Below are 27,865 nucleotides of genomic sequence, written 5' to 3'. Positions count from 1 at the left end.
CTGATTTTACAGCACTGTCTTTGTTAAACTGACAAGCTGTCATGTGGAAACACACACACGCAGTGCAGCCGTCTGTCTGTCCAGGGCACTGAACTTCCCAGCGGGATTCTCAGCTGTGCTGGTACCTGCAAAAATCTGACATACGAAATTGCAGGTGGAAGGTAAGTGTGCTTATGGCAGAAAGCACTAAGGCAAATCATGTTACGGACTTTGTTGTTACTCTTACCCTAGACAATCTCTGTCCCCTAGTGGAAAATCTCTCCCTCAAAACTGAATTTGGCCTGACCATGAATAGGTCCTTGCTTTTCTGTATCGTATATATTTTTTTTCCTCCCATTTACTGGCAGAGGCGATTCTGTGATGCTTTTTCACCTATGGAGTCTGTTTTCCAGTTGCTATAGCCATGAACAGCCAGAGAAACAGGGTTCCCAGGAACCAGAGAAAAATGAAACACTGTGCTAAGCTATCACCAGCTGCAAAGGAATAAATCAATTGTTCTGACTAATAAATCACCCAGGCCCTGACATAAAGTTCAGATCTTGGACTTCAGGCCTGGCTGCAAATAGTCAGAATTTGGTGAGAGGACAGATTTTCCTCCAGGATTACCTCAGTGTGTCCAGGCTGGTGAGAAATCTGCAGTCAATTTAAGAAGTTTGTCATGCTCAAAACTAAAAATCAAAACATCACCAAAGACAGAGATTTTAGCAGATCTTTTCTTTTTCCTGACAGTTTCTTTGATGTTCTCCCAGAAGGTGTGATGGGCCATTCTGATCAAACATACATTTGCAAGGAACTTAAATCACCTTTGTGAGCCCTGTCTGAGATCTGGAGGCTGTTCTCCCAGCAGCAGATTCAGGGTTGGGGTGGATTTTCTCAGGGAAGTTCATTTTTATGTTAAACACCTGAATTAAACCTGGGGACTCTTGAGACCTGTGACCAAAAGCTGCCAAAAGAAGAGAGAAAACAGAGGGACCCAGGAGGTGCCTCATTAGCCCTCAGAGTGTGTTACAGTGCAGCCTCAGGGGACACGAGAATTGGCAGTTGGGAATGGACACAAGGATATTTTACATCCAGTTTCTTGTTTCTGAAGGTAGCCAACTTCAGACGAGGATGAAAGACGTTTTCCTAAGGCAGAGTGAACACAACCCTGTAACAGTTTAACCTAACTCCAAGCTGCAAAAGCTTGGGGCGACCAAACAGCCCTTGCTTTTTGTATTTTTCCCTTCAATATGATAAAGCTGTACTGAAGACAAGTGGAACTTTTCAGTCTGATATTACATTAACTGGAAAACACTAATTTACTTTGGTTGAAACAATGCGCAAGCCCACATCAAATTCCTTGGTTAGAAAAAAAGCACAAAAACAAAGTGGAGAGTCCCTATGTTTGTGAAGTGAAACACTCTGACTTACTGTTCTGAAACCAATTTACCTTGAAGTTCATCTAGCTTTAATTTTAAAAGATAAAAAGACATTTGCTGTCTCATTCCCAAATTCCATAATCTTTGAGCTTAAACAAAGACCAGCAAACTGAAAAGCAACCATTTGTGCATTAGATGCTCATCATCTGTAAGCTTCTCCATTTCACTCCATCTTATTACATTTTACATCTTATTGCTGTCCTGCAGCGATGAGTTCCACAGTTTGAATTAAACACATATTAAGAAAGGATTTTCCTCCTTCCCTCCCAACTAACAGCCTTCCTCGAACTTCAAAGCTGGTTTCCTTCGTGTTTTTAAATAAACTGCAAGGTTGCAAGGGAATATATGCACTCATCATTTAGCTAAAGGTACATAATAAGCATGGAGGAGCTCAAACTTATTTGGTGCTGTGGGTCTGTGCTTTAGACAGCTGGCAAAACTTCTGATTACTCTTTGTTCACGTAAACTGAAATTTAACCCTCAACTCAACCTCAGAGCCTCAGTATGAAGCAGGGAGCACATCCACTTGATCCACAGAAACCCCTCCTCAGGACACTGCCTTGTGCTCAAAAAGTAAAATATTTTCCAGTGAACAGCAGCTCAGAAATAATTATTTTGTAATGTTATCTGCTCTACTTGGGTGCATTTTCTGCTAATTTCCTTCTACTGTGGCAATGCCTCTGATTCACTGTGGTCTGGTTATGACTTACAGAGCAGCAGGCATCTTGCACAGCTATTTGTGCAAAGCTGAATTTGGATGTCAGCAATTTGTTATTGTTACCTCCTGCTGCACGATAGGGACGTTTTCTACAGAGTGACAGCTGAGTAATCTCTCACTGCATGTACCTCAGATTAAAAAAACCTGAAAATCTCCTGTCTCTAAAAACTGCCAGGCGAGCAAGCATAAGGAGACATCAATCAGCCTGGACTCTAGAAATAAACTAAATAATTACCTGATGGTTATTAGTAGCTTATTAACACAAATCTAATTTTGTCATTGCAGGCAGAATTTTGTATTAAAATGTTTGATGAGCAATGACAAAGATTTCACTCCCTGCCATGGTAGGCTGCAACATCCTTGAGATAGCATAGCAGTAAAATGACAAAAACTCCCGACATGTGAAAAGGTAAAAGATAACTGGGAAGCACATGAAAAGAAATAAATTGGTCCTATACATGCACAAACATTTCCTTCCAGAAGCCCAAAGCTGAGCATCCACTGTAGGAAGCCAGAGCTAACAAAATATTCCTGAGACATTCTTTTGCATTAAAGGAAATATATATATGCCTACACATATATGTGTGTGTGTGTACATATATATTTCTTTTTAAGTTATAAGAATGATTTCCCATTTTCAGTCATTTAAGGAGAAATCATCCCTGTGACTCAGGACAGAAGAGCTGCCTGCTTTTTAATCATCAGAGCTTTTGTATTTCCTACAAAAACAGCAGCAGCCAGAGCTGAGCCTCAGCACAGGCTGACTCAGGCCAGCCCCCTTCCTCACTTCCCCACATCACCTTCAGGCAGAAGAATGCAAAGCAGGGTTTTTTTTAGTGCAAATAAAAAAAATATTTAAGTTTTGAAATAACTGATTACCCTCTCTTTGACCTTTTCCAAGAACAGTTTCAAAGAAAATTACAGAGGATTGCTGATAACTCCATATATTTTTAGATAACAAGGAGAAAAGCAGTGAGGCTTTGAAGAGCGTGTCTGTGGCAGGATGAGCAGGAGCCTGCCAGAAAGTGTCACGTCCCTGCCACCTTGTGACAAGGCACTACAACTGCAAAACCCCAAATCCCGCAAGCCCTGGAGCTTTGCGTGGACCTGGCTCTCCTCCAGGATGCCCAGAGGGAAACGCAAAGGCAGGTGTCCAGCACCAGGGGTTCACGCAGAGCCCAAGGCAGGGATGAAGTCCCTGCCGCGCCGTTTGGCAACTGGACCCTCTCTGCAGGTGACAGTGGCTAGCCCTCTCCCTGCACCCAAGATTTATCACAAGCCCTGTTTTGCCAAGAACCAGGTGCTGTGTTAAGAGCTGGCAGGGGCTGAGCATTTTTAGACCTTTTGCCTGTCTGGATGAGAGGAGAGAGACTCCCACCACAGGGATTGAGACTCAGGTTTCCATACCAAGGCAGCAAGAGCAGTGGTCCTCACTGGAGCGTAGATATAATTTTTCACTGGTTGGCTCTACTTTTCCTTCCAGACAGTGCTTTGCAGAGTGCTTCAAACATGGCTGTTTAAGAAGGGGGAAAAATAGGTTAGCCAAGTTTTTTATCCAGACTTATCTGATGTTTTTGCCTGCTTTGCCTCTTCCTGACTTCCTTGTCCTAAGAAAACAGCTGCCTTTGGCCTTCTAAGGGGAACTTTTATGTAATGTATAAAAAAACCCCAACAACCAAGAACAAAAAAGTGTCTTATATTTAAGGCATCAGCCAAGGAGACACATCACCACAGCTTCTCCATCCCCACTGCATGCAAAGCTGTGGCACTAAGCCAGCACTGCTCCTCCTCCATTTCATTCCCAAATCTTCCAGGAGAGCTGAAGGTTACTTTGCTTTTCCATTGTTTTGGTTTTCTTGCAAGAGATATTTTAGTGCTATTAGCCCTTGCTGGAAAGGGCCTTCCTGCCACACACTCTACGTGACAGGTTACACAAGCTGCAGCAGCCTTTGCTCCAGCTGGGGAGGGATTTTTTTTCTTCCACTGGTGCCTGGCTGCCCCAGAGGAAATCCAGCTCTGCTGTGCTAGCAGCTACACACACGCTGGGAAGAAGCCATCACTGTCACGCAGAGCTTGCATATAGTTTTTCAACTGTATTTAGGCACCTAACTTGGCTCCCACGGAACTTGACAGAGCTGGGCACACAAACAGATTGGTGCCTCTGATGCTGTAAAGGATGAGAAGTCATCTGTGGGAGAGATGCCTCTTCTTTACTGTTTGCTTTGCAGAGATGCAAACGCATGAAGGAAGAATTTTACATTGCAAGAGTTTTCCAGTGGTAATTGCAAACTACAAAATTTCAGTGCAGGGGAACAGAATCATCAGAAGCATGCTGGCTAAGGCTAAGCGTGCAGACAAAAATTATGACAACCATAGCCAACAATTTAGGTAAAGCAGGTGCCTACCACCATTCCTTGGTGAGGTTACTAGTGGCTCCACAGGACAACTACAAGGTTTCCAGGAACTTAGGCAAAGAAGGGGACTGGCAAATGTCAGTGGAAAATGATAAAATACAGTTGAAAGCATTTGCTCTGCTCACCACCATGATGCTCAGCTTTCCACAGATACCGTAACAGGTTGATTTCACCATCATTGAGAAGACAACATATATGGTGGTAGCCTAAAAGTAACCAGCTGAGTAAAGGAAGAAAGAAGAAAGCCAAGAGGCTCACCATCATTGCTAGTGTAAAAACAAGGGCTAGCAAATCAAGGTATCAGAGTTCAAAACAACAAAAGGAGACATTCGTGAAATGGTTTGGAGGCCTAAGAAGGTCATTGCTAGAGGGTGGTGTGGTCACAAACAGCTTACATAGGCTCCAGGGAAGGCTCAAAAACACATGGAGAGGAAATCCTCTGAGGGTCACTAAATACTTAATACTACATCCCCATCAGGAAATTCTTGGATGAAAAATAATTATACAAAGAGGGAGCATTGTCATATGTGCTTGCCCTTTTCTTCCTTCCTTTCAGGCATGATTTTAGACACCTTTTAAATTTTAAAAGCAATCTTTTAAAATAATATTAAGTAGTATTGAAAGTAGTATTTTTACACTATAAGAGAGATAAGAAATGCCAAAATTGGGCCATGTCATTCTTTACAGAGCAGAGCCACAGAAACCTATAGCAGAAATTTTATAGGATAAGTCTCTCCACAGTGAGTGCAAAGTTCCATATGAGTTGGCAATTCAGCTCCTCTGCATCAGAAATCTAACTAGGATAAGCCAGCCTTGGGCATCACAAATGGCAAGATAGTAAGAGACACACTGAGGACATGCCTTAAGAATATCACTGATACAACTTCCACATGAAATATTATTATGGATGCATCCTTAAAAATCACAAGACAAAACAGCAGCCAATTTGTCCAAGTCTTACACACGGTAATCAAAAGCTTAAACAGAATAGGACACAACTAAAACAACTAGCAGATATTTCCAAATACCCTATATATTTGAGGCTCAGGAAGGACAAGGGAGAAGAGAAGGTGACTGATCCCTGCACTTTTTGGTGGGGCAGATTCCATGGAGAATTATATTCCTACAGCCCAGTGCATGTTTCTTACTTGACCTGTGTTGAAGTACATACTAGGAGTCACCAGATTCTGGGTGGATTTTTTGGATACATAGTCCAGACAGTTTTGCATACAAAGTCCAGAATAGAAGCACATTAGAAGTTTTATTTAGCTATATTGCTTATGTCACATGAATCATGATCCCCTTGAACAACTGCATTGTGTCAGGTAGTCCGTGGACTTTGGATCAAATCTTAGTAGCAAATGCCAACTTGCAACAGTTTACTGACCCATTGCAAGCTGTTTTATACCAGCACACCTCAATCACCATGATTTTCAGTGCAAAAATGTCCGGTAATTGGAACCTGCCAAGAAACATCAAGTCTGCAGCTCTTTCATCTAGCTGGGCCAGCATGGCCAGGCTGGAAAGTAGGGTTTTGTTGGGGTGGGGGCATTGCATTTTTGGAGGTACAAAACTATGATTATTTACCCTTTTCCATCCTCATCTTTTAGAGGATAGATGTGTTTTGTGAAGAATCAAATTCTTACATCTGGGTACAAAGATTTTATCTTCTCAGGGGTCATCTGAGACAACCAAAACAATTAGTTGTAGGAGTAGACATGAGCAGATTTAGTGGAAATAGTGCACACAGAAGCTCTTGTCCATCATAACAGAATTAAAGGATATCAGGCAATGAAACTGGCATGCTTAAAGTACAGACCTAGTGAATTCCTCATGAATTTTTTTTATTTAGCTATGTGGTGTCTCTCTGAGCAGCTGGCTTGATAAGACAGCTACATCTTAGTAAGTGGAAATGATATTACATACTTAGACCCTCGCTTATGGATTTATTGCTATTGCTATGTACAAGAACAGTTAGATTTGCCACAATGGGATCAAGACACCAGGTAGGGTTTATATATACATTTTTTATATATATATATATATATTTTGTCATACATATGACAAATCTAGTTGGATAATTCAGTGCAGACAATAGTTCTGGGGAAAGAACTATTCCTTCTACAGTCTATCCGGTGTTAATTTGCCCTTGTAGATTTGTACCAGCTGCTATCTTTGCAGTAATGGCCTGATATATCAAAGCAGGCGCTAAGGATCAGCTCTAAGGATGTTTTTAGACTGTCCGTTCATATTCAGCAAACACGAAGCACCAAGATTTTAGCAGTGAGCTTTAACAGTGGTGCAATGAACTCCTGAGGGACTTTCCACTCATTGAAGCTGGCAGACCACTTTCCACTTAAACAGTTAAGTAATTCCATGCTAGGAGTACTTTTGAAAGCCTCCTTTAACCTTTAAGCAGAAGAAACAGACCTACTTGTAAAGATGTTTGAAAGCCTGTCAGAATTCATTAGAACACATTGTTATCCCAGCACAAAGTAGGAGCTTGAAAATAGCAGACGGGCTGATACTTCTAAGCCTTCTCTATGCATCTTAGCTATGTCAAAATAAGCATCTGAGGAGAAATACGTATACACTGAAGATGTAGTTCAAGAGCTCTTTGGATGGATAATTGATTAAAATACTCCTTGCATGGAAGGTAAAAGCAGGTCACAGGCTCTTCTGAACTGAGCAGCAAGTACCCATTCATTAGCTTTCTTGGCAGGATCAAATAACAAAAGTGTTGATGCAGTGTTTGATATCTACAGAAAAAGCAGCAGTAAAAGAGAAAAAAGGAATGGGGATCAAAAGAAGGTCGTAGCACAGAGAGGTTGCAGAGTCTCTGCTATTTCATACAAAAAGTCCTAGAAGTCACAGCAGATGCTTGGGGTCTGTATACGTTAGTTTGAAATCACTGGATCAGCATTATAAAAGATGCTTAGCTCTGCCAGTGAAGGTTAATAGAAGTTGTTCAGATAGTGTGCTTGTAAAGGTACAAGTTGGCTCTGTTCCCACACTGAGCCAACTAGAGGCCAATGAACATAGTCAATACTGTCTTGGGTCTGGGCTAACTTGCCTTCTCCACACAGCAAAGCAGCAGCAACGATTCCCTATGCTGCCTGAAAAAGTCCACAGGACCTCCAGCCAGGGTCTCAGCCTTAAATATCCCTTGTTCTGGAATTCAAAGGCACATTACAGGGCAGTTTATATGTAGTGTAAGTGAACCTTAGAGACAGAGCAGTCACAGGTCCTGTTATTCTTAGTTTTGGTGTGAGTGGATTCAAGACCCCATTGACTTCTAACTTCAAGTACGAGGCTTTAAAACCCTGTCAACAGCAGAGACATTTTGTAAAACCTTCCTGCCTTTGTTAGCACCAGCTCAGATTCATGCAATCCTTCAAACTGGAGGTGATCAGCCACCAGCAATGGATTTAACACCATGGCAATTACACCTCATAGATTAGATTGGGGCCTGATGACATGGTGTTAAGAATGCCTGTGGCAACCAGCAACCTGTCTATCTTAAGCCTGCTTGCAAGCAAGATGAGATTTTGCCTGTCCCACAATATTATGTGGTCTTACATTTTACAGAACAATTAGCCACAAGATCTTTAAGAAAATAAAAGGGTTTCTGAAGGCTCCTACTACAAGTAAAAGCTATCCAAGGGAGAAGAAAATTATATCCGATGCCTCTAAAAATACCATAGAAGTGGGCTGCAAAACTATTTCTCCAGGCATGACAGTCTAAGAAGTGAAAACAGTGTAGTAATAGAAATAAATTCTAGATTTAATATGCTGCAATGGGCAGGATCCTTCGGTCTCCTCATGAAGAAGTTTGTGTAGCCTCTGTGTGAACATGTGCAGAATGGGCATTGTGCAGCTCAGGTAACAAGCCTCTGGGCATAATACAGCAATGAGGGGAATGGAAAATTTGCAAGAGAGAGGATGGGTGATTTCCTTTGGAAGGTTAATTTTTTGTTTCTCCAATAGCAGTTATTTCAGGGAGGAATGGTTTTGTTCTTACCTTGGTCTTCGTTGAAGGTGTTTTAATGTACAGAGTGGAGTAAGAGTATGTGAGAAGTCAGACTGACCTCAAAGCTGTGGTGCTCCACACCATGTGTTCAGCATACATGTGTATGTATGTCTGGAGCATATGTAGTTCTTTGGCAGATCACATAGGTCCAAAGGGAAAAAGCCTGTCTTAAAAAGCACAAAAAGACACATTTCTGTAATAGGAAAGGATACTTCACCATGTTTAACTTCATGAGGATATTTCCAGCAGATGGCAACAGCAGACCAGTTTGTAGTGCAAGGCCAGCATTTGCAGGCTGCAAAAAAGCTCTCGTGTTGTACTGTACCCAACACATCTTACTCAGATCTGCTTCTTCTGCTCTTTGTAACATGCCTGCTTAGTACCCCAGGGCACAGTTAAAGCGTAGAAGAAATCAGCACTGCAGATAACTGCAGTACAAACTCTGGAGCTTTTGGTTTCTGACCTTGTGTTTTCAGACCTTAGAACATACCCTCTGCATTTTAAACAGCCTAAAAATATGGTTCTCCGTGAATAAGCATAATTTATCTCCTATATATCTTTTTGCCTGTCTGTGATAGTGCAAGGGGTGGTTAGGTTGGGAACACAGACAAACATGAATCATACAAAACACAAAGTGTCTGACCAGTCTTTTATCAAAAGGTGTCTTTTCCCTGCCATAATCAGAAGCTAGATTCATGGGCCAAACTTTTAACCACATTCTTATCACTGCTTCTGAGCCATCTGCTTTTGGGAAGTACTCATTATTGCCTTGGAAAGGTGATTACCCTGCTTGAAACTGTAGACTCAGCTCTTGGCCTCTGGAGGAAAGAGTTTTGCCATGGACCCCAGGTGCTGCAGATGCAGATATCCATGGAACAATCAAGGAGACTCCACCACCAAGCTCCACCTCACTCTGCCCAAGCCCTGGGGAAAACATGGGAGTTTATTTAGTAATCATCAACCCTGCAACACTTTTTCCATCAAAATTATGAGAGCACTATTGTTTTTAAGAAATAGCAATATTGTTTTGTCATTTGCAAAGTATAATACGAATCAACCTTGAAGACATACAACACAAGAAAAATTTACAGCTGAACACATCAGTCTTTTTCTCCAAAACTTGAGTAATGTGTAGGTTTTCCCTTAAGCTAAAGCACAGGCCAGATTCAAGCAGTGCAAATGACTGTTCAGGTCTGATACAAAGCTTGGGGAGCACTGGAGAGGCTGTGAATGTCAACTGATATTCCTTAGAAAAGATAAAATTAATTAATCCATAATGAATCCCCTGCAGAAATGATACAATGGGTGGGCGGGAGAGAAATACCTGAGAACCAAAGCCATGTTTCAGTGGGATCTAAGCTAGTGGTTTTGCAGTGTGGCTATACACAATTTAGTTTTCCCTGAAATCAGCAAGCAATGGCCATCCCAGGGCAGGCATCACATCAGCTATGGCTCAGCAGGAGACCTGGCTGTAAGAAGTGTCAAGCTCTGCATGTTATCGTCCCCAATCCTATCTCACTTGTCAAGAAAATGTTGATAGTGATAGATGTTATTACTCTATTTGCTAAACGGAAGGGCTGCTGCAATGCTCCCGGTTCACTTAACTGATGCTCTAAGTTGTGTTGCAGGTGAGTGCCTCAATTCAGCTGTGTTTCACTTCCCTGGGTATTTTCTGTGCAGGGTGCTGCAATGCTATTTTAACTCCTTTCTGCTCTCACATACTTCAAGAATACACAGTCAAGAAAGAAACCCCAGTCTGCTGAAGAGCAAACTGCCTTCCAACTGCATTAAGGTCTTTTATTACTCATGATAACTCATGACACACTCATTGCATGTGTTATCTTTATGTTAACACTGTTTACAAATGATGGGAATAAATCCAAATCCAATGGAGAAGGTTTCCTTTTGTTCACATTTCAATACAGGGGCAGAATTATCGCCTTGGAAGGAAATTTACTCTACCATTGGTAGATGCAAAGAAAAAGAAATCCAACATACGAATGCCTGCCACACCACAGCACACAAAGCTACTGCTTTTAATTAGTTAGGCTGAGGGCTTTTCAGTTGTTCTTTCGCTCTTCTAACAAGGACTGTGAGGTGTCTTTGAACTAGCTACAGACTTGAAAGATTTAGTAAAAAAGGATTCTTTATACCATTTCTGGTAAGAGCTTTTCCTGACAGATGCCTTCTTCCTCCTGAGGTCTAGACCACAGTTTGACTTTTATTTTTCTCCCCTCTCCTTTAACCTCTGAAACATTTCACAACATGATGGGAAAGGGCCCAGCAGTAATTAGACTGATTAAGCATTGGAAGTGTAGACAGAAGAAATGGTTGGAAATCATTGCTGTTGTCAAAGCTGACACCACTGTGTTTCAATCATTACTCTGATGTTTTTGAAAGGCCCTGTCCAGCAGTCCTGCTGCACACAGGCCTTGGTCCTGCTGGAACTTGGATACTGCTTGCGGAGATATTCATGCAGGCCGTGTTGCCTGCCACAAGCCCTCCAGGACAAATCAGCTCCTCCCTACTGCTGTTCTAGTGTCACGCCTAGAGAAGCAGGGAGGTAAGGAGAGGAGCACAGGTTAGCACCATGGCAATGTACAAAACCCCGAGTGTCACTTATGTGTACTGAAGAGCGAGTCTATTTTTCAAAAGTTTCCATCATGATGTACAAAACACTGAATACTTTCAAATCTGGCTGTGTTAGCCTGGCATGGTGCCTTGGGTCATGCCTTAGGAGTTATTTGTCTCCAGTACAGTGCTTTTTATCTTAGTTTCACAGTTAATCACCAAAGCTACCTGAAATCATAACAGCCAGGCCTCTGTATGACTGTGCTTGCCCTTGCTTACCTGAGGGACCCCTTCCTATTCCTCAGGCTTCAGAAACTACCAAAACACTCTTGTTCTTTTGATGGCTACCTACTTGCAGCTCTCTTCACACTGGCCAGATTACCTGCCAGGTTTTCTAATGCACATAGCATGGTGGTCAGAGACCTCCAAGAGTATATCATCTGTCTGAGAGACAATTATATGCCTGAGAAAAGAGTTGAGTAATATTGTAGCTCTGAAAGTGCAAAAGCACTAGCCCTGAAGGTTTGAAAGCCTTTTGGTTACATCAAGCACACACTCATTAGCCTCCACACAATTTACCTGGCTGTTAAGCTGGAGATGACTGTTTCCATGTGTTGGGGTTGTTTCAGTCTCCACCCATGCTGTGAGAAGGTGTTCATCTGGTCCTGGGTTGATACTGCTGCTCCAGTCAGCAGAGGCTTGCGCACATCTACCCATCAGCATGGGCAGTCTTTGATGCCATACCAGCCTGGAAGATATTGGAGTGAGCCATTTAGACTGTGTTAGCGTTGCCATTGAAGACTGCACTTGAATCCCAAATTTTGATAGAGCAGTTCTACCCAAATATTCTGCTACAGAGTCCAACTTCCCTGCTGTTTCCCAAAGAAGGTGGCTGCAGATGCGTGTCCATCCATAAAGACCCAAGGGAGGGACTCTGGGGGAGCCCTCTGTGCTGACCTAAGTCACCCAAAGGGTCTGATCCTGAATTTGAGGGCTGCTGAGCCCAGGTGACCAGTCAGGGCCAGGATTCAAGCTGATTATGCAGTGTAACATCCCCTCAGGAGGAAAGAGGCTCTGAATCCCATTAGTTACCTTGCTCCCTGAGGTTTATCCTAAAGAAACCAAGGCCCTGCTCTGCTTAAAGTCCAATTGAGTAGGTTCAGATGGACAGTTGCTGCAAGTATTTGCTGGTGCAGGCTAGCAGTTTTCCTACAAGACAAAACATATATCCCAAAAGTCATTTTAAGTCATTCTGAACTTTAGAGAAGTTCAATTGCAAAAGCCAAAGGACAATTAAAATGTACAAGCAGACACACAACCACAAAGGCACGGGGAAGATGGACACTACTATTGAAGTACCTATAAACTTCAACTATTTCTCAGCAATGTTGTATTTCTAATGGAAGAAGGAAATAAACATACAGCCACTTAGTCCAAATGAAAGCTATACAGAGTAATTAAACTTGCATTTATCAACACAGATAGCCAGCACAAAAATATCAGTGTCTCTTTTTTCTCAACATCTGATAAAGGCCTTTTGCTGTAATATTGACATTTTTGTGACTATTGGCTCATTGAAGGCTCACCTACACTACAATAAAAAAATTGCTGCTTTAGAGCACCAAATCCTCTTCACTGCATCCAGTGTTTTACTGGTATATACTGGGGCATACTGCGCAGTTTATTTTCATTCAGAAAAATCAAGTAAGCTTTACCAGTACAAGAGCCCTCTCTGGCATCAGAACTGCAGCTGCCGTAATACCACCACATTGCTTTATCTAGCACTAAAAAAAAAAATTAAATACACGCCTTTCAAAAGTCGAAGCTTCCAAGGGTAATGCATTGGGGTTTGGGGTGGTTTTTATTTGTGGTCTGCTCTTGCACCCTGTGCCAGGTACTGCATGAACACAGCAAACCATGATTTTTGCCTGGAATTCATGAATATTCAGTATGGATGGCCTTAAGCACCAAACTGAATTGGGACAGAGTACATGGCAGTATAATTTGTTGGAATAAACTGGTCTACTGGAGAACAATATTTTGAAAGATTTTAAATGTTTGGGGAAAGACTTGGCAAAGTCTGCAATTCATTTCACTCTTCCCATCATGAGGTAACCCATCAAACACTAGCTTCTAAAACAAAATTTGGCAGATTTGAAGTTTACCACGTTATGTCTCCCAATCTGCTTTCTTAGCCTTTCTCTTCCTTCAAATGTTGAGGCTGCATCACATTTTCCCTACTATTCTGAGAAAACAACACTTTGCCAATACCCTCCTTACTTTTTGTTATTTTTAAACCTCTGCAAAAGCTCACACTTTCTTCTGTAGCCAATGCTTATTGTTTATGGAAGCAGTTTCAATTTACTTTCTATAAGAAAAAAAAAAATTAATCTACTGCCTCGAAAGCACTGCAAGTATTTGCACTGTTTTCCTGCATTGTTTCACTTACAAAAAGAAATTCTTTGAAACCACAGGGGCATTGAGTCTTCTTTGCTCACTCTTTTTCAACACCCCTGCTCTCAAATAGTGGCTTTCAAGCAGTGACCTTTCTTTTGTGAAGGCCAGCTTCTTATTTTGGGTTTGATTTCCCTGCTGATTGTTCTGCGTTTCCTCCCGCGCTGCCCTGTGGTGAGGCTGCCGCCGCCGTTCCTGGCAGGGTGACTATGCTATGCTCATAACCCAACAGAGCACAAAGCCGGGTCCTCTTGGGTTGCTGAAAGTAATCATGGGAAAAGTCAGACCACTAGCAGCCTTTCCTGTCTTCACACAGATGGTCAAAAAACATCAGTTGGTCAAAATAGCCACAAATTATAAAAATCTGGCAAAAGCAGTCATTAGCCACCTTGTACACATGGTATATAACTGTCATTCAGATGCTAAGGAATGCAAGAGCAGCTTTCTAGAACTGCTCTCAAAGAGCTTCATCCAAGAGTATCATAGTAAGACCCACATAAAAGCCTGATCTTAACTCATGCACCTAAACACCTGATACACTTCTCTGCAAATTACCCGATGGGAATAAATACTTGTCATCACATGCATGCTGTCTTTCTCCTAAGAAAGTTTCTCCTTATCATTACAAACCTTTTGGGAGAACACGAAGAATCCATCCCGTTTCTCACAGTATCTCTCCAAGACCTGAACTAGTTCATGTCACTGTAAAACAGTGAACCCACAAGCAAAAGGACGTGCATGAGACACACAGGCTGCAGTGTAAGCCTTGAAGTTACTAAAAAATTCTAATACAATATTTAAACAAACATCTTGGCGACTTTAAACATACAGGAGCAAAGTCCAGCCACACCAGGAGGGGTGAATTAGCTTTTTTTTTTTGGTAAGAGAAAAGTTTAAAAAAAAAAAAAGATTTACTGTGCTGAAGGAGCCCATCTTGAATTCTATGTTGTCACTAAGCCTGGCAATGAATTCCGTCAAAAAATAAACTGGTACATCTCAAATACACTTAGTGGCAAAACATATACATCTTGATTCCTTGAGGACTGCTGCAGGCCTACGAAACTGGAGCTCCCAGGAAACAGGCTTTATTTTAGAAGCAACATGTTCTGGTGTATTCATAATAAAATATTCTCAGAAATTCTGGTTCACCAGGAATTTAAAAGCTATTCATTTTGGTCTGACTCAGGATATAGCCTAACTGTGAAGAGACACAGTTTTTTGGTTTCTTGTGAACTTGAAACCCTGCTTTTTCAGCCAAAGCCTGTCAAGACCCTGCTCTCAACTTGCATGTACAAGGCGCAGAGATAATTAGTAGCTTCTTTTAAAGACTCATTTCATTTTGAAGTACTTTATATTTCAGAGTTCAAATTGGGACAAAATGCATTCTTTCACCCAAAATATCTGTAAAATTTTTCACTTCTGTTTCTTTTCCAATAATAGTTCCCATCTGCCACTAACTACAAGAAAAAAACCCAATGTCCAAATTTAAAAAAATGCTTACCTCTTTTTACATCCACTTTGTAATTTTGCAAGATTCAGAAAACTGACAGAGCAGGTAAAGGAGAAACAAAGATGATTCTAATACAACCTTTTCACTGCCTTGTACTTACTTCATGGTAAAGTGTGGTAGGATGCTGAGAACCTGTGCTAGTCAGCTCTGAATGCACTTCACTCATACTACAGATAAAGCTTTAAATAATTATATAGTGGGGAAAAAGAAGAGAAAATGAACCTTCCCCCCCAGAATCCTCCAACCTTGGCAAACATCTGCTGTGTTCAGAAACAGAGTGTGAGACAGAAGGAAGGTGACAAAGAGGAAAAAAACAACATCTGAAATTTCAAACTGTTTTCTAAAAATTGAAACAAGATGAAAATTTATATTTAAGGGAAATATTTTGCAGCACTAAATACTTTTGTATAAAGTCTACGTTTTGCAAGATAAATGTTTAAGATACAAATGTTGGCCATCTGTAACTACAGCAGTGAGCTAGGCATCAAGATGGAAAAGGTGTCATGGCAAATTGCTTTTCCTCCATCTCTTGAGCATCACATTTAAATGGGCTGGCTCTCATGCAATTGTATGCATGCTATTTGTGCGTGCTTGTGTGTCTGAGTGCAGGGAAGTATAAACGCACACAAACATCTAATAACTAAAGGGTTTACATGCATTCAGTAGCTCAGTTTCAGTACACCTATATACTCTGATGCTTATTATATTAAAAAGTATATAATTCCTATTTTAAAACTAGCCTTTATGAAATATCTGAAAACGTAAAAGCACCTGCCTCACTTCAGGGTCTGACATGAGACATCTTCCCTGAACTCCGTTTTATCTAGAAGTGTGCATACTCAGAACGTAACACTGTTCATGTGAGACACTTACCCAAAAGTACTCTAAAGTTTATTCTAAACTATCTGAAAAAGTAGTCACTTCCTTCTTCAATCCATCTTTTAACCAGTTCTTAACACATCTCACCCTTTCATTGATCCCTCTCCCCAGCACACTTCTGTTCATCTCACTAATGAGAGGCAGATTGATTTCTATCATTTCACCTTTGGCTGCCTTATTGATGCAGTGACTGGCTAGATGGAGGACAATTACCATTTGGTGGCAGTGGCAGAGAAGCTCAGTTAGAGGACAGAGATGTATGCTGGAGTACTTTGTGCTCAGTTGCAGTCTGAGTTGCAGGGAAGTTGGGGCTATTTTGATTTACATGGTTTTAATATCTTTTGCCTTCATTATGACGATTTTTTTGAGCTCTAAAGCTAAACTATAAACTGGTCAGAGCTTCATGGCAACAGTAAGTTTGGTCTTTGTTTTAAAATGAATTACTGTCTTTTCAACATTGAGGATTATCTGCTGAATTATTACATACCTATACACCTGACAAAAGATTAGCACCTTCCGTACATACCTCCCCATCAGTGTTATTGTTTTATGCCCAGTCACCTCTGCTGGTCCACTGAGATGTGAGCACCAAGAAACTCAGCTGTTGAATTCTAGGAAGAGTTAAGAAAGTGATTTAGAAGGCACATCTTTCCAGCAGTTCAAAGAGTGTTCAAACAGTTTTAAGCCCGTTTCTTCTTTATATCTTTTTTTTTTTTTTCCTTAATTCAGTCTTTGGTGTCTTTTTCTCTTTTCCCAGGAGGACATGTTAGAGGAAGTTCAACCAATCATCAGGCTGCCTCCTGTTTTTCATGTTAGTCCAGCCTTCCTTGAAGAGATTATATATTTGACAGATTTTAGCTTAGCTCTATCACTCTGTATTTCCCCCTTTTTTTCACTCTGCACTTATGATGTGTGATGGGTAAATCTCAGAAGATTAGAAGTTTGGCTTGAATAAGCAACTGTATGTTTGAAGTTTACTTTTTAATTTTAAGAGAACAGGGTCACTGCAACAAGCGTATGAATTATAATCCTTGAATTCATGGGATTTGAATGACCAAAGACTTTGGCATACTTCACGAAGAGGAACAGCTAATAACTATTTCCCAGGAGCAACCAACATAGTTACAGTGCCTAAAAATTAAACAGGCCACAGGGACTAATTGGTTTTCAGTAGCATCAGGAGAAATGAGAGCTGAAGGCATCAGTGGATTGTTCTACTTTGGAGCAGGACTCAAACGCTGTATCCCATGTAAGGCTTAAAGGCTTTACCCTTTGGATGCTCTGGCCAGACATGGGCTAAGGGGTAGAGCTGAAGACTGTGAATGCTATACAGACGGTGTCCTTACAGAAATGAAAATGTGTTTGCTCCCTGAATGGACCAGTAACTGGAAGGCACATATATTGTCCTCTGGGTTGCAGAGTGCACTCTTAGCTCACCCTCCCTATGAGACAATGTTATTTTTAGTGTGGAAACCTTAACTGTGATTCTTCACTGACATCTGGCACCACATTAAAATCAGCTCCAGAATTGGCCTTGACTGTATTTTCTCACCGAGAAAGCAGACAGGAGATGAAAATCAAAGTTTAATCCTATTGCAGGCATTATATTTTGCTTTGGTAAAGCATATCTGGAAGGTAGCATCTTTCTTTTTGTCTATTGTATGTATGTGTATAACTGACAAGCATGTTCTTCATCTGTTTCCAAATACAATAGCATCACAGAAAATAGTTCTGGTAAACAAAACAAATATATCTACTTTTCTTGTAATGCTTTACATTTACTAAAAAATGGCTACAGACAACAAAAAGGCCTGACTAAAACTAGGGTGGTTTTGCTTCGTCAGAAAAATTCTGATCAGGATGCTCATGAGGGTCCCTGTGGGTCATAAGAAGGAGAAAAGCAGTTTAGAAGTGTGAGCTTTAATATGTGCACACCTGCACAAGTGCAAGATATAAAAGTTTTGGGGCAGGAGTTGGGTAGATGTTACTGATATTGGCCACTGGTTCCTAAAGTGGCAACCCAGATACTGCAGTTCTTTCACACAAAGAAAATAATTTCTCTAGTGCAGGCAAAATGGGTGCTGAGCTCTTTGGAAGATCTGGCCTATAAAAGTGGTACAATAAAAAAATTGTTTCCTCAAATAGGTGGTATGAGGCTTGGGGAATGAATGTTTGTAGAGCACTCAGACCCTGGTATGAAAAGGTGCTGTAAAAGTTCAAAGTATTATTGTTATGGCATACTTACTCAGCAAGGCAGGGAAATATCAAAGGCTTTCTTCTCCCAGCTGGCACAGTCTTATCTCGAGGAACTGTTGGTGGGTGGTGATTGCTCTCAGGGACTGGTGATGACAGAGGAGTGAAGGCATTATTAACCTCACTTGCAGAGCTGCTCTAGGCACCCTCCTGGATCAGTCAAGGCCTCAGTTCCTCCTTGGTGCTTTTCGGTGTGCACACACCCTGTTCCCAGAGAAAAGCCTGAAATGAAAACAGAGAGCTCTGACACCTGGCTAATGGAGGCACTCAGAGAAGGGCTTTCACTTGTGACTGGTACATTGGGAAATGATTGATACAAATTGCCTCAGACACTCAAGGCTGCTGATCCTCCTTCCCACATACTATTTTAAGACCCAATTAGGCAGATAAAATGATACCAGAATTAATTTTTTACACTGTAATGTTTGGGCTTGCTGGTGTTGTTTTTTTTTTTTAAACACTTCTCTCTAGATATATGGTAAATGTCTGAATTACAAAAAGCAGATAAAGGGATTTCACCCCTCCAATAAAAGATGTTCAAGCATGGAAAGACTTTCTCACTGCAAAACTGCTTATGGCTAATTGCAGGGGAATTTGCTCTCACCATCTTAAACCCAAAGCAAATAACAGAATTCGAAATAATACATATTCTTGGCATCAGACTGCATGAGAGATCTCCCAGCTCTGCTGCAATGTGAAGGCTAGCAACCCACCCATCAGAAGAAGATAAAATACAATTAACTAATTCTTTATATAAATATTTTGGGTGGGGAGATATGAATCGACTTATCTCTATTACTGTTATTAGCTGCTGTTTGCTAAGACCGAGTTTTTCAAAGCCTTGTTTCACATTAAGAAGTGCAAATCCCCATGCTAAATCCCACCCTAAATTTGATGTTGATTGCTTTTGCAATCTACTGGAGAACAAAAGGAGTGAGAGGAGTACAACTGGTGAGATAGTATTTTCATGGCTGTTATTACTAGAATTTATGGACAAACCATTCCCATGCTTTTGAACATAATTCATACATTTGCACTAAAAGGAGATCCATAAATGCTCTCCAGTAAAGCCCCCATCTCTGTAATGCTTTCTAAGATAAGTAGCTGTCATGACTGCAACGGAAAATGCAAAACCTGACTGGCCTCCACGGTTATTGCGTTGCCACAAACTCCTCCAAAATCACAACGCTCCCCAATCCTCTGGAATAGGCAAGTCATGAACTGCATCTTCTGCAGGCTCAGAGGCCAGAGATCAGAAAGGTTAAATGTTGGCTGTGTGAAAGCCAATGGTGGTTTTGCCACTGATTTCAGTGGGGGCAGCATTTTACCTTTGTAGTATAAGCCGATGAAAAGCTCTGCCTCATAATCAGATTCCTGTGGCTTAACATGTAAGTGCACGTTGGCTGTGCAGTGGTGACTGCTCATGTGCATATTTCTCAGCCTGCAGGACATGCCAGCAATGCCACTTGCTTTACCCCAAAAGGGAAGAGAGGCAAAGGAGTTTTTTAGTATTTGCCACACACAGGGCTTGTAGGATCAGCTACCACAGTGTGCCTGATACACAGTAGCTGGATTGTGACTGAGCCCTCAGTAACCTCAACCTGATACTTGATAGTAGACAGAAATGAAATGGCACATGTTTATGAGACAGGGGGCTGATGGTTCCAGGCTGGGCTAAAATGGGGTCCTGGGTGGTAAAGGGCAAGGTAGCAGGAGCCCTGGGGAGGCCAAGCAGGAACGTTATAGCCAGTTAGTACTCTCAGGGCACTGACGCAGGGAAAAAGTGCTTCATTTTCTGATATAAAGACATTACTAGTTCATGGCATTTCAAGTGGAAATAAGCTTATTCTGATATCTCCCTTTATTTCTTTCTGAAGGCAGCACATATATAACCTTTGGATTTGAGTTTCTTCTCCCCTGTATCTCCTAAACATGTTGTCACCATGGCTGGAGACAGGGGAATAATTAGGGCTTCCCAATAATGAAGTACAAATCTGAAGCATAAAATACGCTCAATATTAACTGCACCATGGTGCATTTATTTCTGACAACCCATGCTCTAACCTTACCTCAAAATTTTGGGTCATAACAACTACTTACATCAACACAAGCAAGTAGATGCTGATCCGCTGAAAGAGACCTTTAAAAGTCTAGTTTTTACACCTAAAGACTTCATGAGATACTTGTCCTATTTCCTCTTTTCCACATGGTTATTGTGAATGCCTGCCTTATCACCTACTTCCTTGGCCAACGTCTAAGTGCCATATTAGCCTTTATATCTCTGCCTGTATTGAATTCTGCTTTGCAGTAAAGCTTACCATGCTATCTCTTTGTTCAATCTGATGGTGCAGAGACACAGTAACACAAAGATCTTCTGTCTAAAAAAAACAAAAACACCAAACAACCAAAAAATGAACAAACCATATTTGTTAATAATATGGTTTCAAAGACTGGCAGGAAACACTGGCAGCTGGTCTTCAGCAAGAACTCTACCAAGATGTTGAACCATCAGGGAAATATGGAATTTCCAAGGCAGCAAAAAGGATACTCACAGGCACAATATTGAGGCACGTTTGTCTTCTGTCCTTCTTGACTGTAAAAGAAAAGAAGTAATTCTTCAAAAACCCCAGCTCTTAGCAGCTCCATGGCAGGACACAAGGCAAGGTTATCGCTTGAACACAGCACCAAACCCATTTGTCATACCTCTGAGAAGGGAGCTGAGATTGAGCATAAAGAATGCTTAGCTGCACTTAGCCTTGGGTTTTGGTGTCAGTCCAGATTCAGCTCTAAGAGCTGACCCTCACAGAGAAATTCACTTCTCCATAGTCTTTCAAGAAACTTTTGTAAGATGGAGGGAAGAGGGGAAAAAAATCTGCTGAAAAACATCTGAAGTGATAAAAAAATAGAAGAAAGTAGAAATTTATCTGTAACAGCATTGTCTTAACGTATATATTTTTGCATTCAAGCTTACTTGACTTTTCACGTAGAAATTACTCCGAAGGAGCCAACACTTTGCTCATTCGGCCTCATTTTTGTAATGCCCATAAACATACCAGAGATGAAAGGTACCTGCCTGAATTTGGATAAAAATAGATGAGATTTTGAAAAGCAGCAAGAAATGCCTGGGAAAAGTGACCTACATATGGTCTTAATCATGTCAATGGATAACCCCCACATTACCCTTTAAAAGGTCATCTGATAAACATCAACATTGGGCTTTTCTCACAAACCCAACACCTAAAATTGCTTCAGGCTACTGTAATATGGCATGAGAAGTTAAATTAGAAGCATATATTTGGTAATAGCAGCTCTGAGAGGGAGTTTTCAAACACCTGTGCTCCTATTAAGGGATTAGAAGACCAGCATACATATCAGCAACTATACTCCATCCAAAAAGAAACAGATCAGGAGACAGAAAACAGCATTTTGTTCTGATTAGCTGCTTTGATTGATGTAAATTTCTTAATTTTTTTTTTAAACACTGCTGCAAGCCTGCTATTGGGGAACACTGTGAAGAATATCACTATGAAGTCACACTTTCAAGCTTTCCCCTCTCATGGGTCTGGTGGTGATCTTTCCAGAATACATGTCGATGAGGCACACAAAACAAAGCAGTCTCCAAGGAGCTGATAGTCTACGGTTCAATAGTTTTCAGGAGTACCCACAATACAAGTCAGACTTGGAGATAAAATTATTCAAGAATAAGAATGGGGTCATTACATATTTCTGGAAATATGATAATTCTGTATGAAATATTTTTTCCAATATTAAAAAAGGAGCAGAGATAAAAAAGTGCTTTTGAATGTACTGATTCTATTATTTGAGCATTTTCTGTTTTGGAAGCAAATACGTGTAATTTTCCTTAGTGCTAATATTTTGAGGTTATCTGCCCCAAATGCAGGCAAGAAATAGGTCTGATTGTCAAACAAGTAAGGATAAATGAAAAGGGCACATCTTAAGCATTGAAGACTGGCTGAGAAATTGGAGGACTTAAGGTGAAAGAAATTCTCTGTATCAAGGTCATTGGTGTGGTTAGGATATTTTTAAACTGTGAAGAAAGCCCCTAACCTAGTGGTTTTCCATTTTTGAGGTTTTTTTTCCCCTTGCACTTGATTCAAAGTGGGACAAGTTCAGTGACGCTATCAAGTAAATAGATATCTGCATTACGCTTGCATTTATAGGCTTTAAGAAAGGCTAGATGGAAATGGAAGCTTGCTCCCATTCTGATAGCCTCTTGCAGCTAGCTTGAAAATTCTCTGCATACAGGTTTTCATGGAATTTTCTGTTTATTTCATCCACACCTCATCTTTTCAGCTCACACATCAGGAAACATGATTTCTTTAGTGCTGGCTCTGCAACTCTTGCTCAGGAACAAAAGATCATGCTGTGCTCCTTCTCCTTCAGATTTCATTCCCACCATGGAGGATTTGGCAGGGCATGGGCTGAATTTCTGAGTCTGTTTGAGGTACGCAGGGCATGACAAAAGTGGTCTTGCTCTTTTACAGACAGAGGCTCTGAACTCCTAAATTATTTGTCTCTAAAGTCCTAAGTAAACTGCATGGGTTTTCTCTCCAAGACTCATGAGAGGGGTAGTTAAATTTTCTTTCCCAGTTCCCACTGAAGAGGAATCATCTCTGAACACATTTCTCCCAGTGTCCCTGTATTTAACAGGTCCTGCCCCTATGGACTCCTACCTTGAGAGCATACAAGCAGAAGCAGGCTGTCGCAGCAGGAATCCAGAAGTTCAAACTGTCAAACTGAGTCTTATTAGATACTGAAGTGGCTATTAAAAGAATAGGTGTTCATTGTACTTCTGGTGCGGATAGCTGTTGAAAAGCCTAGAGAAGGATCCTGAGACACCTTAGCTCCTAAGTTCCAATGGATGTATTTGTAGTTGATCAATTTCTCCATCTTCATGGCTAACCTATTTCCCACTTCAGGCTTTTGACAGCTGGACAAAGCAGGGTTTGAGCCATGCCTTGCTTTAAGTGTGGAGAGATGTTTTCAGTTTGACCTTGCCAAATCAGTCCTTGGCTTGGGGCGTTTGCTGAGATCCAGGAAAGATTTTCCCACTGAATTGCAAGTGAGAAAAACTAACTATCTACAGTGATTTGATGGAGTATTGAAGTGACAAGCATTTTGGGAGATATGAATCTACCTCATGATCTGCAGAGACTTTAGCTTCATAAGGCAGAAGAGTATACTTACACATGTTGATTTGGTGGTGGAGGTAGTTAAAAGCCGGTTATAAAATGTAATTTTCAGAGGCAGAAGGAATATTTTTAACCACACGTGCTGTGTTCGTGATTAACCTTTTATATTAAAAAGATAAGATTTGGCACAAGCAAATGTGAGCTTTGTTTGGCTTTTTGTTCTTAAGTTCACATATTTTGTTGAAGTACATCAGATAATGAGATGTAAAAGCATACATAGGGAGACAACAGGGAGCAGCAGAATAGCACAGAAGAAATGAACAGAATATAAATGCATAATCACAGATAGCAAAAGCAAGTCTTCCATTTGTTTACTTTTGTTCTTAAAACAATTAAAAACTTCAAATCAATAGCAGAATGGGCATTCAGGGTTTTACCACGGATCTCCATGCTGTATAGCAATAGTTCCCCTCCCTCACTTGCTGACTTGCTCTCTGTTTCTTCAGAGTCATTGCTGTGCTAAATGATGATGACGTCACTGGGCTTTAAGATCACTTTTGAGACCTAGGGCTGTTTTATTTCATACATTGCTTTGAGTATTTTTGCTGTCATTATCAGTGTTGCCCTGAAAAAAATATTTTACATGAGTATGTCACAAGTTAATGGTAAATACGCCAGCTGGTACTTCTTAGAAACAACACTGATCTTTTAATATATTGCAAAGAATTTCTGTTCTGCTTTTAAATATCAACTTCTCCATAGTTTCTCTTGATGCTAATGAGATGCTCAGGCCTCCACCAAGTGCACCAACTTCTGCCAGAGCTGGAGAGATGCCACGTAGAGAGCTGACTTCATCATACTCATGTCATCCTCCTCCTCTCCATTTTGGATGGCATTGCCTTGGGGGAGACACCAGGTAACATTACCTGATGGTGTGATTGCTGCTGTTTTGGTCAATGCATTAAAGACTAAAAGAGGGACTTTATGAGCTGAAAGCATAAGCTGGGAAAACAAGGGCATAGGTATCCTGTCAGCATCTCACAGGCCTAAACCCACAGCCTTTCTCCAGAAGTAGAAAAGGTGTAGAAGACAGCAAAACATGCTTAAAGGCTTGCTCTTGATTCCTCTTTTCACCTGGCAATAGCTAATATTTGGGACTAGAATGGGGCAAGTATTGGCCAGGACCATGCAGTGGGCAAGCAGCCATGCACCTTACCTTATCCTTGTACTGCTCTGTACCAGTCTGGCTCCACACTTATGTATTTATTGGTAATGTTCAATCAGGCATGATTGCAAAGATGAGCCTGGAATGGGTAAGAGAAAAGTGAGTTGTCAAATATTGCATTTAGAGAACTTAGCAAAGTATGTAAATAAATTATGGTACTGATATCTTGACAGCCTTTTCAGCCAGGGGACTGGAACTGGAAAAAGTCTATTGATCATATAAATTAATTTTAAAATCTAAAAGTGGCTTTAATAGATAAATAGCCCCTTACACTGAATCCACATTCTCCTCTCAGCAAATCCTTAATTTATACATACGCTGAAATTTCTCCACCTCATCCAGTCAAGCCTTTCTGCATTACACAGAGGGAAGCCATAACCCACCAATTTCAACAACCATGCTGTGTGTCAAAGGCTGGGAATCCTGGATTATCTCATAGAATTCAGCTCATGAACACCTACTGCATATTAAACAACATCATGTTCAAACAAAACAGTGCAAAAGAAAAGCAAAACTAACTCTTGTTGATTGAGCACACCCTTGAATGTGTTTCTACCAGCTTATGTGAGCAGCCTTTTCTGACACGAGCCTTCTTTGGCTCCCAGAGTATTGGATATTTCTTACTGATACAAGAAACCTGCTGCTACAAACAGGTTGGGTTTTGTTTTTGGTTTTTTTTTTTTGCCAGATTTGTTAAGCTAGCATGAAACAGCAGCCATTACTGGGACTTCCCACTACAGCAGATAACTAAGAATAATATTCAGTAGCTAGAAAAGGGGCTCAAAAGATCTGGGTTCTATGCAGGGGTCTGCCATTGACCTCCTGCACGTCAGGCAAGTAATTCCATGTCTTCCTGTTACAATTTCTACAGCTATATAATGGAGATAATGATACTTAACTCCTTTGTAAAGTGCTTTGAGACCTGTTGTGAGAAAACAGCTGTAATCCCCCCCCCCCCCCCAAATATTTCATGGTTAACCAACTGCAGTGATGATAATATTGAAAGTGTCACAAAAAGCCATTTAAAAGCTCAGTGCATTTGAAGTTACAAAACAGTGAACTGGAAGCTCAATTCACAGAGTTTTCGCTCTCTTTTAATAAAATTTCTAAGATGACTTTCTGAAGTCAGGACAACTGAAAATGGGATTACTAATTGCATCTTGCTCATTTCTAACTGGAAAGATTAATCATGGAAAGCAGATGTGTTTCTTCTGGCCCTCGACTGACTTATTCTATGAATTAGTAGAAATAACTCAGAAATATCAGTTCTATCTGAATCAGACAACACAAAATTAGTCCTTTGCTCTTCCTGAGCTTAATTTTTTTGCTCATTCGCTGCTTTCAAATATGGAGCAGGTTGATCCCAAACCCACTGTGATGTATTTATTCCTGCTGGAGCCACTTTTCCTATCTGATTACTTCAGATTTGGGAGTGGGTCTGTCCAGTGCATTGTTGGATCTTGTTGCTCAGACATTAGGTGGGTGAGAAGGTGACTTGTGCAAGGGGATTCTCCACAGCCTTGAGTTATTCCAGTAAACACACAAATTTTGACTGCTCTCCATCACAGATTTATATATAATTTGGCTATGTGGAGGGTGGTTTTCAGCATGCTTTTACATGTGGTTTGGCAATGTTGAGTCTGTTTCACAGCTTGCTTTTACATGTGGTTTGGCTGCAGTGAGGATGATTTACTGTGAGTTTTTACATGGAGCTTGGCTATGCTAATACTAGGGTCTGTATGTTTGGGATTTTACTACCCCTGTAGTAAGACAATGTAGGTCATAATACTGAAGAACAGTTTAGATAAAATGAGAAGTCAAAACCAACATGGCACTGTTCCCTGTAAAACCATAATAAAATACTCAAGCACTATTATACCCCACCTTCCTCCATCATAACCAAAGAGCTGGTGCCCCAACTCCTCATTTGAAGTTGTATGTTTTCTGTTCCAAATGCAGGGGATTAGATATAAATCCTTACCTCAGTTTCAGAGATGGGATCCAAATGGCTTCCAGCCATGTCAGCTGTTCTACCTTTGTGTGGGTTTAATATATACTCAATACTACATTACAAAAACAATGTGAACTATTAAACCTTTTCTTAACCGGCCCAGATCACCAAATATAGCTATCCACAACCAATAATTTCTCCAGGCAGTTTCCGCTACATAAATTTTAAAGTGACAAAACTCACAAGAGAAGCACTATTTTTCCCAGCTAGACCACAACAGTCTCACAGAAATCATTTATTCCCAACCCACACAAAACACACCGCCAAAGTTTAATGACTAACTCTGAAGTGTAAACACGGAAGTGTTATTTTGATGCAAAGATTCATACATGTCATTTGTATAACATTAGTTCCTTTTGAAGCTTTTTTCTATAGATTGACCCATGCTAGTTGTAATAACCTTTGTCTGTATGATGCTAATCAAGTTAATTCCTTTCACAGAAAAAGAAATTATTCACCAATTTTTCAGTCTGGCTCTTCTCACCCCTACAATAGAGCTGTACATTCCTGGTTTTCATTGCCTGTATCGAGATTTCCATCACCTGGAATTTTCTTGTTCTATGCTTCAAATGCAAGATGGAACAAAAACCTTCCAGATTTCCCATCCCATAACTCCCAGTACTCTTTTGATTTTGTTTTTCCTTCCCTTTATATGCATTAACTTAGATTTACATGTACACAGGTTTTATATCAATTGTCTCATAACTTGAATTCTTTTTCCCTGTTAGCTCTTGAAGGGGGCAAGATAAGGCTGGGAAGGAAGGTAAAGGGGGAATTACAGTTAAAGTGAATTTTCTTCCAAGAATCCACCTAGAGACACAGATATCACTTCCAGATGCTATTGTAGGACTTAACAGGGCATTAGGTGTCACTTAAAACTTTTAATCACATACCAGGAACTGAGCTAAAAATACACAGCAAGTGGAATACAGTAAGAAAGTACAGTAAATGCTACTCCATGTGCAAGCTGACTAGAAATGAACACATTTGGCAGATAAATTAGTAAAGGCAGAAAAAAATCCTTTCACCTTTGCTCAGTTCTTGAAACAGTAATCTGAGTGAGTCACCATACAAAACAAATATTTTTATCTCTGAAAATGCAAAGGAAACACTCTACCTACTGATGTTTGATACAAAAAGCATTTCATATTAGTAGTTTTTAAATATTCATCTGTATTATCTCTTAGTAATTTCTCCTCTTTGGTAAAAGTGTTCTGCATCAAGTTATG

The 27,865-nt window shown here is 40.6% G+C and overlaps 1 long non-coding RNA gene across 1 annotated transcript in view; it reads right to left on the bottom strand.

The window, feature by feature from the left end:
* LOC142054968 (uncharacterized) overlaps positions 1–27,865 on the bottom strand; it is a 71,680-nt gene that overhangs the window by 29,449 nt on the left and 14,366 nt on the right. The window contains exons 4-12 of the long non-coding RNA XR_012659751.1: positions 24,617–24,704; positions 20,800–20,840; positions 18,240–18,469; positions 16,521–16,605; positions 12,244–12,360; positions 11,731–11,899; positions 9,366–9,504; positions 8,639–8,743; positions 3,544–3,649 (exon numbers count right to left, since the gene is read on the bottom strand). This is a non-coding gene — a long non-coding RNA (uncharacterized LOC142054968). The remainder of the gene's footprint in view (positions 1–3,543; positions 3,650–8,638; positions 8,744–9,365; positions 9,505–11,730; positions 11,900–12,243; positions 12,361–16,520; positions 16,606–18,239; positions 18,470–20,799; positions 20,841–24,616; positions 24,705–27,865) is intronic.

Source organism: Phalacrocorax aristotelis, chromosome 3, assembly GCF_949628215.1.
Source record: "Phalacrocorax aristotelis chromosome 3, bGulAri2.1, whole genome shotgun sequence".
Classification (NCBI taxonomy): Eukaryota; Metazoa; Chordata; class Aves; order Suliformes; family Phalacrocoracidae; genus Phalacrocorax; species Phalacrocorax aristotelis.
This window is presented reverse-complemented; position numbering and strand designations above follow the sequence as displayed.